This window comes from Lepus europaeus, chromosome 20 (assembly GCF_033115175.1).
Source record: "Lepus europaeus isolate LE1 chromosome 20, mLepTim1.pri, whole genome shotgun sequence".
In the NCBI taxonomy this organism is placed as follows: domain Eukaryota; kingdom Metazoa; phylum Chordata; class Mammalia; order Lagomorpha; family Leporidae; genus Lepus; species Lepus europaeus.
The window spans coordinates 53,391,303-53,412,979 of NC_084846.1; the positions used below are offsets into that span (position 1 = coordinate 53,391,303).

Below are 21,677 nucleotides of genomic sequence, written 5' to 3' on the forward strand. Positions count from 1 at the left end.
TTGTATTTTCTCACTCTAATTTCTGCTGCTTATCGCTTGGTTTGTTCAGTCTTCCTTCTGTTCCTGATTCCTAAGACAGGATTCAGCCCTCAACTGTCTTGTTTTCTATATTTGCTCCCAAGGTGATCTCATTCTTCCCCAGTGGTTTTAAGTATCACATACATGCATAAACCCCAAATTTATTTTTAACCCTACCTTTTATTTTTGTAAGTGCGATTTCTTTCAGTATAATTCATTCAAGATCTACACATAGGTGTATAATGGACACTGTAAACTTAACGTGTGCCAACGACTTTGCATTCTTCTTTTTTTTCCCCAAGTTTGCTTTTCTTCTGAGTTCCCTGTCATTAAGTGGAGTTCTGTTAAAAAGCAGGGGCAGAGGGGTGTAACTGATTACATCAGCTTCTTAATGACCTTTAGCTGAATGCTATGCTCATAACTAATGGCTACATCTGCTGGAAAAAAACAAACACTTTTCAGCAATGTGATAAACCCTAAATCTTCCTAGTTTTCTACACAATCGATAGGACATCATGAAATTAATTCCATCGATCACTATTTTGTTCTAGTTTAGTCTGTGTTCTGCTTGACACATGTGACCAGGTGATAAGTTGCAGCCAAGATAATTAAGAGACAAGTAATTTAAATTTTGAAGTGTACCCAGGCATTATAGATGGCTCCAGGGGGAATGGTCTGAGCTGTTTTGTTGTTTGTTTCTCTCTTTTAATGTTTTCTATTTGTTCTCTCCCATCCTTACCTCCTCCCTTTTATTGAGTTTTGTTTTTCGTCTTGGACTTTTCTATTTAATGTAGATTTCAGAGTCAGAACCTGGGGAGTCTGAGTTCTTCTCAGCCCCAGCGGTATTAGTATTATCCTCAGAACAAATCAACTTGTTATTGTATGTAACAAGGTATGTATTTATTTTACCAGGCACCTGTTACTTAAAAGACTTGAGAGCTATCAATCTAAAAGTCCATAAAGGACATATTGACTAAGCATGGTATTTTTTTTTCCTGTGTATGAATTTTTAGTTTTCTTTCCTCTACATGATACTATCTTATAGCATGCTAAATAGATTTTTGGTCACTTCGTGTACCACATCAAAGTAATGACAAAGTAAGGACAAAAAGTAATGCAAACAATGTAGCTTCTTTACTCAAAGGGCTTATGTCAGAGTAAAGGATTCTCAAAAGCGATTGTAACACATTTAATTTCTAAGAAGAAACTGGCTTTAATATTTCTTCAGATGGCTCCATAGACCATCAGGAATCTTCTAAGAAATATTTAATGTGTTATTTTAGAATCATTTATAAATAATAGTAAAGTCCTATTTGAGAACATTGAGTCTATGTTCCTAGAAGCACAAACTGCTCTAATTTATAAACATGATTGTGTTTAGGATTTTGATCAAGCTGCCAAAAGTGACAGTTTTTCTTTGAATGTGTAGAGAATCTTGCCTGGCTGTTAATTTCTTAATGTCAAAATGACATGCAATAGCATGAAGTTTGCTGAACACTCAGATACAGTCATTTCCCTAGTTACAAAATTTCTCTTCTAAAGTAATGGTTCACAATGAATTACTATTAATAGCATTAAATATAAGATGTTATAAATATTAATACCAAATTAGTAATAAATAATATCAATGTTGAAACCATTAATTTATAAGAAAATATGAAAAGAGATTTTTTAATAAAATATTTTCAACTGAAAAACGTACAGGCATCTCACATAATGCTAGTTGTGTTTTATTGATTGAAACATGATCAAACTGAAGAATTTTGTATCTTTTTCTGTCAGTCCCAAGTGTTGCTAATGCTATATTTATAAAGTAAAGTAATTTTTTGAAGATTTATTTATTTGTTTGAAAGGCAAAGTTAGAGCGTGAGAGATCTTCTCTCCGCTGGTTCACTCCCTTAAATGGCCACAAAGCCAGGGTAGGGGCAGGCTGAAGCCATGGAGCTGCTTCCAGGTCTCCTCCCATGCTCCGCATGTGAGTGTGTTAGGTAGGAAGTCAGAAATGAGCTTATGTGTGTGACAAAGGCCTAAGGCATTGACATTCAGGTCCAGCATCTGCATCTCAAAGTCATCCCAATAATCGTCCAGGTGCAGCGGAGTATCTGCACTTCAGCGTCCTGCCCCTTCCATCCTTCCCCCTATCCGATAGCTTCAGAGGGGAAACTCAGAAAGGAATGTTTAGTATTTACATCCAAAAAGTCCTTTATTCCAGGAGGAGAAGAGGTGGGAAGGCAAGACCCATCCCCTTAAAACCCCCCAGCCTCAACCAGACTGCCTCTCTGCTGAGCTGCTCGCCTGGCCTGCCCAGCTTTTTGGTGAAGACCTTCACTTTTGTTGGACATTGTCAACCTTTCAGCTTCTCTCTGCAAGGCCTTTAATTCCTTGTCTTTCGAAAAAAGACAAAGCGATAGCATTAGACTTTTCTGTGGGGTGGGTGGCAGAGACTCTAGTGTTCCTCATGTATTACAACAGCGTTTGTGTTAAACTCCTTGCAGTATGGGCTGCCAGTTAACGGAGGTGTTGATGAAGGGAAACTGGAGACTTCTATGTCATTGAAAATCCAGTAGACTCATTGTCTGGAATTGGAAGTCCAGGTGACTGATACCGGTGTTGCTGTCTATTCAGGTAAAATTTAGACCGATTTTTGCTTTTTTCCTCCATCTAACAAAATCTATGTGTCACACAACTCTGCAACTGTCAGTCTATGAAGAAATGATTCTAAATGAAATAGGGTGGTTTTACAAACAATGAGAGTTCCGGAGGTACAAGTTAAGCTCAGATTATAGAGGAAGGAAAGAGTCTTATTGAAATGAAAGTATTTAAATATGTCAGAATTTTATGATTTTGCAGCATGATTTCCATTTTAAAGTGCTCAAAATTTATCTTAGGAATAAAAATGTAATGTATTTCGATTTCTGTATGATTTATTCCTGAAATAATCATCTCAGATAACTCCTTTATGTTTCACATGAGTCATCCAAATGACGTTAGTGAAAATTAAATTACTCTAAAATGCAAATTTATTCAGGCAATTAATGAATGCATTCTGCTGTCTTTCATATTAAATGATGATACATTGAATGATAAATAGGGTGTTTTTCTCTTGAGATATTATAATTTTTTTCCTACAGTAATTTTTTTAAAGTTTTTTTGTGGGGGTCTTGGCTTGAAGTGTCACGTACTCTCTTTCTACTTTGCAGATGCTAGCTGCTTTAATGTTTACCTTCATCTGTGGTCAAGACAGAATCTAAAGTAGTCAATAAGTTTCAAGATTCTGTTAAATAGCCCCCTGTGACCTGCACAAATGTTCAAGTCTTGTTCACATGAAATGATGAGATAATTCTCAAAATTTAGAATAGTACTAAATCAGGTATTCTTTTTGAAAGTATTTCTATAAAAAATCTAGAATTTTTGATCTTTCAAGAAAAAGGAAAGAGTAGATTATTTGGAAATAACAATTTCTTTCCTTTCCTTTGCCATTTACAATGTTTGAAGGCTTTGACTCATTCTAAGCAGCGTCTAATGGCTGCTCCTACTTTTACTTCTCACTCGGTTTACTACCCTGATTATCAAGTTCTGAATAGCAAGATTCTAGTCTGTAGTTCCTTGGCTCTGAGATACAGTTTAATGAATTATAATGTTTTAAAAATAACCTAGGGGAGATGAATGTGATATCAATAATGAAGAAAAATGATACATTATTGAAAAATATAAACACTACATGTTTTTTGCAGCTGCTATACCATTCTTTTCAACCCTATAGGAATAATCCCTCTAGAATAAATTAACTAATATGCATTTCTGTTTAAAACATAATTATTTTTCTATGTTAAGGAAAACTTGTGTGAAAAATATATATTTGACACTTGAGGGCTGAGGGCTTCCTGCTAGCAACACTCCTAGAAGTTGATGAAGTAAATATTCTTTTTTGACAAGGGAGAGGGAGAGGCAGATGGGGAGAGAGAGAGAGAGAGAGAGATTGTAGTCACAGGTTTATTCCCCAAAGGCCCTGAAAGTCCCCAAAGTTCCAGGAGCCTGGAAGTCTGTAACTCAGTGTGCATATCCCACATATGTGGCAGGGACCCAAGAACTTAGCCCCTCAGGATGTGCAGTAGCCTGAAGCTGAACTGGAAGTGATGGGGCTGGGACTCTAACCAGACACTACAATATGGGGTGCAAGTGTACCACGCAGCAACTTACATGCTGCACCACTCACCTGCCCCATAATTTATTCTTGAAGGTGGATAGCATTGTGGTACTACACATTGTCTAACAGACTGAACTCTTAATTCATTAATATGGCTCACAACCCCACTTAGTTTTAACCTACTGTTATTTTCTTTATATCATGGGTACAAATCAACTCCCCTCCTTTTCCAGACCTCTGTGCTCTTGAAAATGCTAACCTAAGTGCACTTTGTTCCCAACATTCATGACTTTACTCTCTTTGATGTGTGCTACAAACACTGCTCGCTAAAGTTAATGTTTCTTCTGTTTTTATAAGGGAGTAGTCCAAAAAGTTCATGGAAAATGCATATTCTCTTTCAATTCAATTTTTCCACAAAATCTTGATGTACCCTCATACAGTTGGCATCTGTCTCACATTACTATTACCTATTGACTTACGAACTCCTCAAAGGAACACAGCTGATTTCGTTTATGTTGCACATAATTTTCTTAACATAGAACCAGACAAGTAGCAAGGGTCCTTACACTTGGAGTGACCAAATGAATAATGAATGAGAAATAATTTGCAAAGCTAAAGAAGAGACAGATGCCATTTATTCCCTGCATGGAAACTGTCCTAATAAACATGCCCAGTTTATTAAGTGCAGAAATATAATAGACCATATTTATCCCAATCCTGGTATGTGTCAGAAACTGCTTGGATTTGTGGAAAATACAAATTTATGAGAGACAGGTTTCCTTTCTTCGAGGTCCCTGTCAACTATCTGAAGAGATCAGAAAATGAAAAATGCAAAAATTAAATGGCATAACATAAAATAGCATAAAATACAAAAATACATGAGAAATCAGGAATAGCTCATCTGTTACAATGGGATGTTTGACAAAAAGACTTTGATAGTGTTTGGTTCAAAATTTAGATCCCATCTTCACGTGGAACAAAGTTTGACATATTCATCAATTTCCCTGGTTAGGTCACGTACCCTATCCAGAAGTTTAAGCTTTAGTACTAATAGTGTTCCATATAATCTAATAGCATTTATTGACATTATTTACATGTCAAATTTAATTTATTGACTAATACGTTCATATGGTTAACAAATAGTTTGATGAGTGCCAACCACTAATCGATAGCTTTAGCTGACCAGCATTTGACAGTTCCAGCACAATTGTCCGCACATGGCTCCAATGGCCAGCCCACCGTGGGTCAGCGGCAGCCAGCCTCTTCACCACACCCTGCCTGGCCAGCATGACAACTCCTATTCTGATTGTCTTTCTGACCCCTTGTGCTGACATACCCTGGGGTGTGCCACGCTGTACCCTCTCCATCCTGCAGAGAATGTCACACCTCACCTGCTCAGCCAGATTCCTATCCTTCTGGTGGTTCTTGGTTGAAGGCATCGATGCATGGACATCACGTGGGGACTGTAAAAGTGAACAGCTCCCTGCCTCTGTACGATGCTCTGGCATTTTAGTACTGCAGAATGGCACACTGTGGGGGCACCATGAACGTTTGTCAGATACACAGGAGTGAAGAAAAGACCGCGGCAGTCATTCCCCTGCCCAGGATCCTTTCGTGTCAGTCTCTGGTCGCTAGTTCTGATACAGTACTGTATTGACGAAGAAAACGGGAGAAAAAGTTAAAAACAAGAAAACAAAAAACAAAAGAACGAACCCCAGAGGACCTGTGAGTAATGCCGCTGTAGTCACGACAGCCTAATTTTTTCTTTAGCTTTGATTTTGCTTGGGGAACTTTCAGCATTACTCATCTTTAATTACCTTAATTTCATGCTTAACCCAGGCTCAGAAGAGATCTGTTTGTAATTTCAGATGAGAGAAAATTAAATTCCTCTTAGCAAAGTCAAATTTTAAAATTCAAGAGGAAGTACAATGTGCCAGATCACAAAAATATCAACCCTTTACATTTTAAGGTAATTTGGTGGTAATGAAGTATTAAACAGCTCAAATTTTGTTTTAGAAACAAAATAAATTAAAAACAAAATCTAAGGAGGTGGGGAGTTAAGCCAGAATTTATTTGTCTCTGGGAGATATTCAAGGGATGCTAATATTTTTATTTAATTTTTTTTTATATTTTCCAAATGTTCAAAACAGAATAAGAATTATTTTATAAAGAGACAACAATTCAAACCAATGAATGGGGCTAAGTACACTGGGAAGTGGGTAACTATTTAAGGCTTGCTAAAGGTTAGTTGAGGAAAAAGGGGAGCACTGACAGGCACACTTGTGGGTGTTGACATTAATCAGGTCTGCCAGCCCTTCTTTTCTGTTTCTGTCATTTATTTGGTGCTCATGAAACCAATGGCTCAAAGACCAAGAAAATGAACTCCTGAAGGCTTTCCTACATTTCAGTTGGCCAATCTGATTTTCTGAGTTTGAGAAATGAAGTAATGAGAAAAAGGAAATAGGCAAAAGGTTCCCAACCCTGTGCATTATGAATGAGGCTGCTTAGGAGTTTCAATGAGAGACAAATGCCAAGATCATATTTTGCATTTTTAATACAATTGCTATATTTGCTGAAAAAAGCTAGTGTAAACAGATATATCTCCCTAATGAGGTGCTATAATGGATACTCCTCTTTCCTGGGAAAAATCCAAAAGTTTTTAAAGAACACAGAAAATGTACCTGAATGCAGAGCCATTTGCAAACCATAGCTGAGTTCCTCTTTTATATCTGAAATCTGGGTCTGATGAGGACTATGACAGCAGATTAAAGATTCTCTCTCTCTCTCTCTCTCTCTCTCTCTCTCTCTCTCTCTGTGTGTGTGTGTGTGTAGCTGTAACCCTGATTTCCAAATAAATAAATACATCTTTTTAAAAAGTAATAATAGGACTATGCTGTTGATGGGTAACATAACAAGTAGAAGAACCAGTGGCCCTAATCCATTAGAAGAAGGCACTGTAGGGTTCAGGCCTGTATTTCAGAACCAAAGAGACTGTGGGCACAACAATCTTCATTTTGGGAGACTGTACTCAAACACTGACATCCTGCTTGGGGTATGTCTGCATTCCACTCTCATGCTATGCATTTTGCCCATAATCTTCACCCATGTTTTCTTTTTTTTTTTTTTTTTTCTGAACTACACCACTTAATTCCAAATGATCAAAACTCCTTTTACTCTCTTTAAATATTCTTCTGAAAAGACACTTTTTGGAAAACTATGAATCTTTACATCAAAACAAAAAAAAAATGAGTTGTAAGCTACAAAATCTGGAAGCCACCATCCCAGGAAGCCATTCAGAAGGTAAATTCCATTGTGTCAGTTGGAAAAGCAAGGAAGCGCGCTCACTGTACCTGGCCGTGTTGATGTTGTTGTCAGACTATCGGGGAGAGGCTTACGGGTGAAAGGGATTACAGAGGCACAGATGTGGTGACTCACTGATGTTCAGATGAAAGCTTCCGGCTTGTGCACAGCGTGAAGAAGCAGCGAGAGGTTTGGGGATTCTTTGTTCTTTCTGCCTTTTCTATGTTCCCTGCAACCATCTGTGGTGAAGCGGTGGTTAATTCTACTTGACATGGACAACACAGCCCTCTGAGAATTATACATGATACACTCCAGGTAAAATGACAAAATAACTATATAGGAAGAAGTAGTAAACAAGTCAATGCCAGGACTGAAATAAAATTCAAGATATTGGGGCATTTCTAATCTAGACCTTCCTTTCTTCCCATCTACCAAGAAAGGTGAAGTCCTTGCCCTGGGCTACTCCTGCAGAGACCACAGAAAGCCCTGGAGTGCAAAACCAGCAAGTCTGGAAGACTTGGAAGCTGAGGGATCTCCTGCTGGAGGAAAGTGGCAGTGGTGATGTGGGTAGAGAGGGAAGACACTGCTTGTAGAAGAGTGCACCCCAGTGCAAGAAAAAGGCCAGTTTGGGAAGCCAGACCCAGAAGCGGTATCTGGGGTTCTTTGCTCCAGGTCATGTGCAGTTATTGGTGTATGAATAGGTCACATGTAGGCTACAGGAGAGGCTGCATGTGTGCAAAGCCACCAAAGTGCGGCCTCTCAATGTGATGATGTCTAGTGCTTTTTGAGCTGAAGGCCTTGTGATCTTGGGCTGAGCAGGAGGCTAAATGACTCTATAATATGTAGGAGTGGGATGTTTCTCTTGTGGGAGCTGTCACTGGTTTGCTGTTTGTTTGATACATAAGGGTATATTTTTCTCAACTCCAAGATTCTGGAACATTGAAACAGGCCATGATTTCTTTTGCCAGTTTTGGCATTCTTAGATTTCATTTAATCTTTAATTTGGTGAATCAGACATTGATAATATATCAGGGTGGTAGTAATGCAAACCCTCTATACTATACAATACTTGGTAGAAAATAGTTGAGTACAAAAATATTTGTTCTCCATCTAAAAGATCATCTAAGGTGTTCAAAAATTTCCAACACAAAGAAATAGTAAACACTTGAAGAGTCACAATTGCTGACCATCTTGATTTAATCATTACACATTGTATGCATGTATCAAATCATCACACTGTACCCTATAAATATGTATAAATATTATGTGTCAATTCAAAATTTTAAAAATCCCATGAGTTGTTTAAACATTAAACAAAGATGATTCAGTTGAGCAATTTGTTTTAAATGGTATTCATTAAACTTTGTTGTACAGAGATTTACTAGATAAAATACAAAACTTTTCAAAATGGTCAGGAATGCTTTAGGGTGTCTAGATGAATCTATAATATGTGTAGAAGTGAGGAAATATCTTTATAATCACATTTCTGGAATGTAGATAGAAATGCTTAGAACCCAATCTTCCAAAACATAATCCTAGTAATGTCCTTATTGGTCACTTTGACCAATCGCTACAGTTACCTAGATTGGTTCTCTAGGTCAGGAACATCATAGATCAGAGATGATCTATCAAAGAAAAAAGAATTGTCTTCTGACTAAATTCATTTCTTGTCCCCTGGTTCTACTGCTCTTGTTTTAATGGAATATTAAATATGTGGTTACCATTTTATACACTGCTTCCTCTAATATCTTTCCATCATATTATGTATCTCTTTAAAATGGCACCACTTTTAGAGAATTCTCTCACTACCCTTCCTCTGCCCCCTAATTCTGCCACTGCTTGGCACTGACCAAGTGCTGCCAGAGAGCAAGAGCGCAGAGCACAGCAGCACATGTCACTTCAAAGAGAACCAGGGATGAGCCAGGAAAGCAAGGACTGAGGATAGAGCTGGATACACTTTCATGAGTGGAACTACGTAAAACGTGGACTAGAAAAACATAGGACAACTTGCAAAGGAGAGACTTTTTTTTTTTTTTGATGATTTTGTTTATAGTTCTTGGCACCTAGTAGGTGCTCAGCAAATACTTGTTGAAGGGATGACAAATTAGTTATGAGTAGCCCATCTGAACTTATGGGGTTGTGTTGTTTGCATACTTTGCCTTAATAATAATATAAGAATAGCCAAAGCAGAAATTAATGAGTTTTGGTAGATTCATTTAAAAGTTTATTTTGTAGAAAGCACATCAATAAATTAATAATGTATTATATCCTTTTTTCTGTAATATCCATGCCTGGGGTGAACGAGTCATTGAGGCTATGCTATCTGAAACAGATATTAATATTTATGTGGTGGCAGCTACCAGAAGAACAGACATAGTGCTCTGGGGAAATAATTCACTTCCTTCCAATCAGCCTTGCATCCCAGATCCTCACCAGTAAGGAAATGCTCCAGAATACCTCATTTGTTGATCTCCACTCCAAACTCCTCATGCTGTCCCTCTCCCTCTTGTTTCTATATTATTTTGTTAGGGTTCTTATCACTGTAACTTTAAAGTGAGGTAGGTGTTAATGAATGCATTATGTATTTTAATCAGGTTAAAATGCTGTCACAAAGCATACCTAATAATTTCCTTTATTTAGGAGGTGTTTTTAAAAAGAGGGTGGTAATATGAGGTTATTAAATATATGTTGACTTAATAATAATGTAGGTTGTAAGTGCATTAGAGGAGCTTGCTTTTTAAAAGAATCCTGTAGTGAATTTTAGTAAATTTTAAAGTCCACCTACAGAAGTATTTAGTTGGAACAGGGAGAATAATCACCCTCTGCTTTTAAACATTTGGGTTTTCATGCTTGGGGATTAGCTAAGCAAGTGCATGTCTGTAAAACAAGTTAACTTTTGTTGTTGTTGTTGTAATTTAAAAATGACATCCCTGTGCATACCACTAACCTTGTTAAGCAATATTTTCAAAATCCAGGAAAGAAAACGCATATTAGGAAGACTCATTATTGCGTCTTCAACAACAGGTTAAGTTACAAATTCATAGTTCTGTAGATTTATTATATTTCCAATTAAAATATCAATAAAATAGAACAACTAGCCCACTTCACTAATTCATGTTATCTTCCTGATCTCTAGGGGCATTTGAATGGGGGACCCCTATCTTAGGATCACCTAAACTCCTTAAGCCTTGCTCATTTTAGCAAACAGAAACTCCATCTTTCTTGTTGTTCAGGTTCCAAACTGTGGAGTCAGCTTTAAGTTTTCTTTCTCTCCTACCTCATATCCAATCATTCAGCAAGTTATATGATTCTACTTTCAAATTATATTCGGAGTCTGACCACTTCTCAGCACGTCTACTGCTACCATCTGTTCCAAACCAATATCAACTTTTGCCTGAATTGCTGCAATAGTCAACAAATCTGATTACTTCTGTCTTGTACTTCTTCAATCCATCCTTAACTTGGCAAGTGGAGTTGTCTTTTAAGTTGTAGGCTAGGTAATGCCACAACTTAACTAATTCTCCAGTAGCTTCTCACCTTACACAGAGAAAAAGGCAAAGTCTTTCTATAGTTCATAGGTTCCACCTAGCATGATTCCTCTCTGTCCTTGTATTCATTTCCTACAGCCCCCACCCCCCTACGTCTATTGATCTTATTCACTTTTTTCCTCAAGCCAAGACTCATCCCAGGTCAAAAGACCTTTGCAGGCTTTCTATCTCTGTCCTACTTTGTCTACATAGTTCTTACCACCATCTGATGATCAATCTACGTCTATGTCTACCTTTTATTATGTTTCCTCTTTCATCATTTAAGTTCTATGAAGGCAGAAAGCTTTGTCTCTTGTTTATTGCTAAATCCTTGGCATTTAAAATAGTTTCTGATACATAGTAGACACTCAGTAAGTATTTAAGCGATGTAATAAATGGTGATAAAATAACAGTATAGGAAAAATTATTGATAGCGAACCAAGAGTTTTAGAAATAGGGGCAAACATTTGGGCAATGGTTAAAATGTACACATCCCAAATCAGAGTATCTGGGTTTGAGTCCCTGCTGTGATCCAACTTCCTGCTAATGTGCACCCTAGGTTATTAGCAGATAACCTTGTGGACTTGGATGGAGTTTCTGTTTCCTGGACTTTACCTGGTCCAGCCCTGCCTGTTATGAGCATTTGGGGAATTAAACAGTGGATGGAAGATCTCCGTCTCTGTCTCTGTTACTCTGCTTTCCCAAAGAATTAATTAATTAAAAATAAAATTGATAGATTAGAATTATACAGATCAAGTTTTCTTGGATAGTAAAGATTTGGATTTAGAGAAAAAACAAAATCAACCATGTAGGATAGGAAAGTTTCTATTCCCATTTAAAAGAAACTAACATATTTTAATTGATCAAATATTTAATGTTTGTTAACTTGTATGATATAAAAAAGTTTATTTAGATAGAGTATTTATACCATAGCATAAAAGAAAGCTAATTTATGATGCACATGGAGGCCAGATTTTTGTTCTCTGGGAAGAATAAATTCATATCTGAGTATTTTCTACTCTCCCCATGGGTCTAATTTACACTGAAATGAGGTATCAATTTAATCATCTTCTTAAAAATTAACTATCTTTAGCTTCCTGAGAACATCCAATCATTTTGTGTTAATTATCTCTCATCTCTCTCCTTTTGCAACATTACCAATATACTTTTACTTTATTGATATTTTGATTGGAAGCATAATAAATGTATGGCAAAGTATACAAAATATAAATATGGAATTAACAAGTTATTGAAGACAAGCATTGGTGAGTTTCCCTAAAATATTTTTATTTCCTTTGTTTTCTCCTAGTCTTCCAAACTTCTATTTGAGCCTATTTTTCCCTTTGTGGATTACTTTAATGGGATTTTTTAAAAGTTTGTCTTTTCTAAAGAAGGAGACATATGCCCTTTTTTATTTATTTATCTGACAGGCAGAGTTAGACAGTGAGAGAGAGAGACAGAGAGAAAGGTCTTCCTTTTTCCATTGGTTCACCCCCTAAGTGGCCACTATGGCCAGTGTGTTGCGTCTGGCACACTGTGCCAATCCAAAACCAGGAGCCAGGTGCTTCTCCTGGTCTCCCATGCGGGTGCAGGGCCGAAGGACCACTGCCTTCCCAGGCCACAACAGAGAGCTGGACTGGAAGAGGAGCAACCGGGACAGAATCCAGTGCCCTGACCAGGACTAGAACCCAGGGTGCCAATGCTGCAGGCAGAGGATTAGCCCAGTGAGCCATGGTGCCGGCTGACATATGCCCTTTTAAAGAAGAGGTCAAGTTTCTCTTTCTTTCCCTCAAAGCCCCTCTCCAGAGCCTTTGATATTGAAAGAGCTCAATAAATGAATGTGTGTTGAAAATAGGGATGAATGAAAATTTAGTTGAAGTGCTAGATGGAAAATATGCAGGGGTTCATGGGCCCTACACACTTCAAAATAGTGAAAAGGAGTCATTGAAATGTTGAAATAGATGAGTCATGTTGTGTGATAACCAACCCTTCCTTCCCTGTTTTGAAATGATTAATTTTAGAATGGATCACTGAAATGTTCGACTTTATGAAGATGCAATAATCAACCAGTTTATGAGGCAGAGAAAGAATGAGACAGAACAAGGCTTTGACAGTGTCTTTGCATCAATACTCAGGCCATGATGGGAAATGTTCCCACACCACCAGAGACAGGGAACACAACCAAGCACCAATCCTTAAACAGCTGTTGTCTAGTGTGGTAATTAGGAGTACAACATAGATTACTGCTTTTATACTGTGCTCTCCTGAAAATTCCCATTCTGCCAATGAGCTCACTGTCTCTGTAGGGAAGGAAAACAAGCCGCCAATCAAGCCAAGTGAACAACATCTCCAGCATCTCCATAGAATACAACAGCTCTCTGCTTTAGATCACAGAAGGGCACATAATCTAAAAGAACTCATTGCTTTGTCACATAGGGCTAATACCCGTGAATTAAAATTTGATGATTTTTTTCCCAAAGGAGAAATATTGAAAAACAATAATGATATGTGTCTGGTCCTAAATCTCTCTTCTTTGTAGAGTGCTCTCAATATCAAGACTTCATATATCAAATTGTAGTGCTTATGTACATTTTGTGGAATGATGCTGATGATAATCATAAAAAAGTGGTTTCTTCAGCCGAAGGTCTAGAAGTGTTAGAACAGAGGAGAAAACTTAGCTGCAGGAGTACCTAACAAAGTTTGTGGAAAACAGACTAAAAGATAAGTTTATTTTGGTGCAAAAATGTTTGAAATCCACATATAGTTTTATTACAATACACATTTTTTTAAAACTTTTATTTAATGAATATAAATTTCCAAAGTACAGCTTTTGGGTTACAATGGCTCCCCCCCCCATAACTTCCCTTCCACCCGCAACCCTCCCCTTTCCCGCTCCCTCTCCCCTTCCATTCACATCAAGATTCATTTTCAATTCTCTTTATATACAGAAGATCAATTTAGTATATATTAAGTAAAGATTTCAACAGCTTGCCCCCCACATAGCAACACAAAGTGAAAAATACTGTTGGAGTACTAGTTATAGCATTAAATAACAGTGTACAGCACTTAATGTACAGAGATCCTACATGATATTTTTAAAAAATTGATTAATTTTCTATGCAATTTCCAATTTAAAACCAAGTGTTTTTTTTCATTTTCAATTATCTTTATATACAGAAGATCGATTCAGTATATACTAAGTAAAGATTTCATCAGTTTGCACACACACAGAAACACAAAGTGTAAAATACTGTTTCAGTACTAGTTATAGCATTACTTCACATTGGACAACACATTAAGGACAGATCCCACATGAGATGTAAGTACACAGTGACTCCTGTTGTTGATTTAACAATTTGACACTCTTGTTTATGGCGTCAGTAATCTCCCTAGGCTCTAGTCATGAGTTGCCAAGGCTATGGAAGCCTTTAGTGTTCACTGACTTTGATCTTATTCCAACAGGGTCATAGTCAAAGTGGAAGTTCTCTCCTCCCTTCAGAGAAAGGTACCTCCTTCTTTCATGGCCCTGTTCTTTGGACTGGGATATCACTCGCAGGGATCTTTCAATTAGTTCTTCTTCTTCTTCTTTTTTTTTTTTTTCCCCAGAGTGTCTTGGCTTTCCATGCCTAAAATACTCTCATGGGCTCTTGAGCCAGATCCAAATGCCTTAAGGGCTGATTCTGAGGCCAGAGAGCTATTTAGGACATCTGCCATTTTATGAGTCTGCTGTGTCTCCTGCTTCCCCTGTTAGATCGTTCTCTCCCTTTTTTATTCTATCAGTTAGTATTAGCAGACACTAGTCTTGTTTGTGTGATCCCTTTGACTCTTAGACCTATCAGTGTGATCAATTGTGAACTGAAGATGACCGCTTGGACTAGTGAGATGGCATTGGTACATGCCATCTTGATGGGATTGTATTGGAATCCCCTGCCACATTTCTAACACCACCATTTGGGGCAAGTCCGATTGAGCATGTCCCAAATTGACAATACACATTTTTAATGAAAGTTTTGCAGACACCTTATGTGCATGGATTTCAGATTTTTGCACCAAAATAAATTTATCTTTTAAGTCCATTTTCCATGAACTTTTTGAAATCCATGAACATATTCTGGATTCTAAACACAAGGACTGAGTCACCAAATCAAAAAGATTTATAATTACTTTTACTGCCTGAGCTTCAGAGTGAAGATTCAAGGAAAATCCAAAGGTCAGATAATGTATTAGATGTAGGACAGGTGCTGACAATTTAAAACCACATAAAAGTATAAAGCCTTATTGCTATGCAATAACACCTTTAAAAATTGTTCTGTGATTCAGATTTTTATCAACAGAAGCATATGATCAATTTCCATTCTTTTTCTTTTAAAAAAAGATTTATTTATTTGAAAGTCAGAGTTACAGAGAGAGGGAGAGACATACACTGAGAAATCTTCCATCCGCTGGTTCACTCCCCAGATGGCCACAATGGCCAGTGCTGGGCTGGGCTGAAGCCAGGATCTAGGAGCTTCCTCCAGGTCTCCCATGTGGGTAGCAGGGGCCCAAGCACTTGGACCATCCTCTGCTGCATTTCCCAGGGCATTAGCAGGGATCTGGATTGGAAGTGGAGCATCCAGGACACAAAACTGACATCCGGCAGTGGTAGCTTTACCAACTAACGCCACAACGCAGCTCCCCCTCCATTCTTATTTTATTTGGAATTATTTGTCCTTCTTTTCATATGTTTCTTCCTACTTTCCAAAATCTTCTACCAAAGAAATGTAGCAAAGTTATTAAACACTCAAATTTATTATTCATTCTTTTTTAAATGAAAGTGAAAAAGAAGCAAACATCAAATTAAGAATACAAAAGAGACACAGTTTAGAAAAGAGGATGCTGACTAAAAAAGAAAGATAAACTTTGGCCTGATTTCAAATTAGAAAACAATCCGAATGTCCACTTATGTGAATTCAATGATTCCATTCATTAAGTACTTTTGTTGGGAGATGTGCGGAGTGTCACTGTGTCGGGAGCTGAATACTTCAGCTCACATACAGGTAGTGATTACAGCAGGATCCATATCAGAACTGGAAATAAATTCTTGTGGTTATGTCTATTAGACGTTGCCATGTTGCAAACTATCACAAAATCCAGTGCCTGAAGGAATGATCATTTGCGCACTCCCTCATCCCCAGGATGGCTGGGTAGATCTGCTGGCCAGGTGTTCCTTATCCTGTCTTCACATCAGCCAGATGGCTTAGCTGATTTTTGTTAGCCCCCCTGGGGCCTCGAATGGAACGACAGACAATGCTCACCTGTCTCTGCTCCACGTGGTCTCTCACCTTCCCGTGCAATAGTTCACTCTCATTTTCATGATTAATAGAAACCAAAAGTGTCCATGCTTCTTGGAACCAGCTATGGACCTGGATTTTGTTTCACAGGCTATTGATGAAAACAGGCCAAAAGAATAGTCAAGTCAAATCAAAGTGTAGAGACAGCCTCTACTGCTTGGAGAGAGGAGCTGCAAAATCACCCGGAGAGAATGTGGGCAGAAGAAGGGGTGGAGAACTGGGGCTGCACAGTGGCTTTATATGGGAATAGGAAGGAACCTAGGGGAGCCTGAATTTTGACTTCAAAGCAATCCTACTAAGACAATGCAGTCCACCAAGTGGGAGAGTTACAGGAGGAAAAGCACATGGAAACACCTTCTACCCTTCAGGCAGCAATGTCTTTGGGATCCCAAAGAGAAGATTTAACTCCGGAGTCGGCACAGGCAATTCGCAGTCAGCATGGAGGCTTCTGGAAAAGTGGGCAGTGCTAAGCCCTGCCTTTCCAGGGTAGGGTAGCCTGCAGGAAAAGATGGAAGACGGTAGTTTTCAATAAACTGTTGTACCACAGAAAAGTTTTGGCGTACTTGGAGGAAAATAAATGCCTGGAGCTAATATCTTCTGGAAAATTCAACAATTTCAGAGCAACATTTTTATTTGACTCTAATAAGTTCTTGCTTCTCTCAGACAAAAATCCCCCTGGTCTCCCTCACTACATACACAATGATTCATTGTTGTGTTCTCAGCTTAGGTACATCTGGCTGAGAGCAAATATTCAATAGTGAAAAGAAATGAGAGCCAGACTCAGTCATTCTCCTCTGATTACATTATGACTCAAGAGGACACCCACCAGTAGTTTTATTCATTACTGGATATTAAAATCAAAGGCATTTAATATGCAGCAACAGAATTGTCCAAATTGAAGCCCATCTGTGCATCCTTGTAGAAGTTTTCATAGCATGTACATAGGAAATTTTAATAAACATTTTTTTTTAGTCTGCCCCAAAGGCTTGAATAAAACTTTAGCATTTATCTTGGTGACTCTTGGAGCAGCTCTCCAGCCCTTTAACAGTCGAGATATTTTCAGGCTAGCCTGTCTGGACTGACCATGGAGGATGCAGTCACCCATTATTTTTTAAGGTTTATTTATTTTATTTGAAAGGCAGAGTTGCAGACAGAGAGGGTGGGGGGGAGACAAAGAGATCTTTCAAATGAACACAGTGGCTGGAGTTGGGCCAGACCAAAGCCAGGAGCCAGGAGCTTCTTCTGGGTTCCCATATGGGTGCAGGGGCCCAAGGAGTTAGGCCATCTTCCGCTGCTCTCCCAGGTGCATTAGCAGGGAGCTGGATCAGGAGCAGCTGGGACTCTAACAGGTACCTATATGGGATGCTGATGTCACAGGCAGAGGCTTAACCTGCTAGGCCACAGCAACAGCCCCACAGTCACCAATGCTGTAGAACCCCTTGCCCTCTAACTCAGCCCAGAGCGTCTGTCCTAGAACACAGAGCCTTGTCCTTCCTTTTAGCAAGATCAACAGATTTATTTTATTTTTAAGTTTCTTTGTGATTCTCTCAGGAGTAAGGCAGGGGTTTCCAAGTCTTTACTCATAACTGGATCTTGTGATAGGGTGCCGGGGACTGTCCCCAGCAACGGGTTGTGAAGATCAGCAAAAAGAATGGTTAGGGAACAGCTGCAGACTGGCTAAGCTCATTCTCAGCCCATTCTGGGCCTAGGTGATTGTATATGCTCCCTTGGATGACTGCACCTTGAGTCCCACTTTCTCCAGGATGCCAACTGACCACCTGTGTACCAAAGGCATTCTCTTGTGCATTTTAACTTTTTTTTTCTTGATGTAAACATCCTGGTTTTGTGGCTTTGATTCTTTTAATCTGAGGCCCTCATTCCTGCACTCTCTCAAATGCATGAGCAATCTCAGGGGTGAGTCAGCAGCAGCTCCGCGGGTCTACACAGCAGGAATATTTTTGTTGTTTTTAACCCCATGGAGAGCAACTATTTGGAATGCACAGCCTATTGAATTACTTCATTTTGCAAATTAGAGCTGGCATCTTTTTGCCATAGAGCCTCTTGAAACCCCCTCCACCTTGAAAATATTTCATGGGGACAAGGTGTTAATTAGGTTATCCCATGACTTGACCTCCTCCTCCTGGAATATTGAAAATTAGTCTAAACAGGAAAAGGTGGTGCAGAGAAGTTGAGAGAGAAGAGCCAGGGAAAGAGAGGCCGAGCCAGGTGATCTTCCATGGATCCTTTCCCCTCATTTCTGAACTGCGGGAGATAAAGCCCCCTTGGGCTTGGGGGACCCCTTCAATGGAGTGTGTTTATTTGAAAGTTGATGATTGCTGTACTGGGTACTTCCTTTAACCATTTTATAATCACTTCATAACACATACTGACTCTTCTCCTTTTCTTGGGAAAAGACAATAAATAAATCAAGACTTATTGGTACTGAAAAAAATTTTTTTCATGTGCTTATTTTCACTTTTACTTGACAGATCATGAGCTAGAGATAGATAGAGAGAAAGAGATTGAGAGACAGAGAGAGAGAGAGAGAGAGAGAGAGAGCTCTTCCATCCGCTGCTTCACTCACCAAATGGCCTCAGTGGCTGGAGCTGGGCCGATCTGAAGCCAGGAGCTAGGAGCTTCTTCCAGGTTTCCCACGCAGGTACAGGGGCACAAGGACTTGGGCCATCTTCTACTGCTTTCCCAGGTCATAGCAGAGAGCTGGATGGGAAGTGGAGCAGCGGGGACTCGAACTGGCTCCTATAAGGGATGCCGGCACTGCAGGCGGCAGCTTTACCTGCTATGTCACAGCACCAGCCCCAACTCTTTCAGTCTTGATATTTTTCTGATCAAAATGTGACTAAAATTCCCCTACTCTGGTCTTGGAACCTCTGACTTTCATACTTCACCTTGCTTTCTCTCATCATAAATATTAGTAAAGATAGAGGACAATCTGAGTGGACCATCAGTGTGTGGTTCTTCAGACACTTGAAAAACTTTAGAGGCAAAAAAATTCTGCTGCTGATGCGTGCACTGCACTTGCTTCCAAAAAGCAAATTTAGAGATGTGTTGAATTGCTTCCTTTACTCATTTACCAATTTCCTTTCAGTTCACTTCCCATCTCAAATGCTAGAACATCCTTGCCAACATTCTTTCATGACTGAAGGCAAGAAAGAAGAGATGGTAATAGGAAATAGATTCCATGAGAATCAGACAGGTTGGTTGCCTCAGAGATGTAATTTAAACTCCTGTAAGATTTGTTTCCTTTATATTTAAAGGAAGTTTAAGACTGTGTCTGGGGCAGGTGTTTGGTATACCCACTAAGATGCTACTTAGGGTACCCACATCCACAGCAGAGGACCTGGGGTTGGGACCCTGTTCCGCCCCCAGCTCCAGGCTTCTGCCAATGAGCAGCCTGGGAGTCAGCAAACGGTGGCTCATGTAGTTGGGTCCCTGACACCTATGTGGGAGATCAGAGTCTAATTCTTGGCTGTGAAGGGCGTTTGAGGAGCGAACTGGTTTATGGGAAATCTTTTTATCTTCCTATCTCAATCTGTGACTGCTTTTTAAACAGATAAGATGAATAAATAAGATTTTTTACAAAAAAATAAAATTTTGCCTGTTTCTTGAGTTTGTTATAAGAATTAGAAGAGATTGGACATGTCCCATTTTCACACTAAATATTCAATACAAGTGAAAAAATATTACTACTAGCATGGGGACTGACTCACTGAATCTTCAGATCTGCCTTAAGACAAACAGAACACAATGCCAGCTGGAAGCGGCACTTACTATCGGTCAAGCACAGCTTTAAACGTTTTATATATATTAGCTCATTTAGTACAGCAGCGCTGTGAGAGAAATACTGTCAGTATTCCCATCTGATATGTAAGGAAACCATGGCATTGCAGGTTACACAGCCCAGCCGTGGTCACAGGACTAGAAAACTGCAGGGTCAGAGCTCTCATCAGGCTGTCTGGTTCCAGAGGATATTGTCCAACCACTGTGTTCTATGGCTTCTTGAAAGAAATAGTCCTTAGCATACAAAGAATGCTACAGTTATTATAGATTCCTCCAGTGATTGCAAAGCCCTAATTAGGTTTGTTGATGAATGTGGCTGTTTCAAAAGTTCTTCCATTCTTCCTTTAGAAGAGAAAATCCTTGTGTTGAGTACAGCTCTCTGTAGGCTGCAGGTCCATGCAGGTCTTATTGTCTGAATTGCTCTTTCATTTCTCCACAGGGCTTCTGGGAATTTTAAGTAGTTAAGACTCTCCTCCTTCCTCCCCCACCCTCTTGTTAAATTCTCGTGAACACTTCTGGGGCAGCAAAGCCTTGTCCTTGTGTGGAGAGCAGCAGTCATTTTGGAGTCTCTGGAAATGATGGGGTCCACAGCTGCCCGCTTGGGGTGAGCCTCAAGGACCAAGAGCCAGGGAATGTTCTGGGTCAAAGTTCCTGTGACTCCGAAGGCTGATAGTGAGGACCAAACAGAATTCAGAGGAAGAAAGCTCTGAGCAGTCTTTTATGTTCAGCAGAATGCTTAACACTTGAATATTTTCAGGACTGTTTTAAAATTGTTTTTTCAGGCCAGCAAAATGCTCTCCATATAGATAATTGAGGCTACTGCAGGAGGCTGCATACATACATTAGTTTACCAGGTGAAGGGTTTAATATGAAAACAAATACCCTGACATTTGCTATCCTAATAGTTCTACATATGGAGCTCATGATGGAAAATTTATTTAATATTTGGAGAATCAAACCTTCCCCAGTTCCAACTCTTCACTATAACACAGAACATCTGTGAAGTGGAATATGTTCTTGACTGTTTTTCAAATTATTTTTTTTAAATTTTTAACAGATTCAATGTAGTTCATAGATACAACTCTAAGAATATAATTATATTCCCTTCTTCCCTCCTTTCCCTCCCTTCCCTCTCTTCTCTCTCTCTCTCTCTCTCTCTTTTTCTCTCTCACTTTGGTATGTAAAGCCCTTCTGAATTGTGCTATTCGGAAATCAGGGAAACATGAAATCAAATACAAGGTCTGATTCTTATTAGCTGTGTGACCCTGAAGAAGTGATGTGCCCATCTTTTTTTTTTAAGATTTATTTTATTTATTTGAAAGATAGAGTAACAGAGAGGTAGACACAGAGATCTTCCATCCACTGGTTCTTTCCCCAAATGGCCACAACAGCCAGAGCTGAGCTGATCTGAAGCCAGGAGCCAGGAACTTCTTCTGGGTTTCCCACGTGGGTGCAGGGGCCCAAGGACCTGGGCCATCTTCTACTGCTTTACCAGGAGCATCAGCAGGGAGTTGGATTGGAAGTGGAGCAGCCAGGACTTGAACCATATAGGATGCT

General features: G+C 39.1%; 1 long non-coding RNA gene across 6 annotated transcripts in view; it reads right to left on the reverse strand.

Moving 5' to 3' along the window:
• Positions 1 to 13,901: 13,901 nt before the first annotated feature.
• Positions 13,902 to 21,677, reverse strand: part of LOC133749211 (uncharacterized) — a 131,025-nt gene continuing 123,249 nt past the window's right edge. For 4 of the 6 annotated variants that reach the window (XR_009864579.1, XR_009864576.1, XR_009864575.1 and 1 more), the window contains 2 exons: positions 18,907 to 19,040; positions 13,902 to 16,818 (listed from right to left, as the gene is read on the reverse strand). This is a non-coding gene — a long non-coding RNA (uncharacterized LOC133749211). Of the gene's footprint in view, positions 16,819 to 18,906; positions 19,080 to 21,677 lie in introns of all 6 variants that reach the window. The other 2 variants (XR_009864577.1, XR_009864578.1) reach the window with 2 other exon arrangements.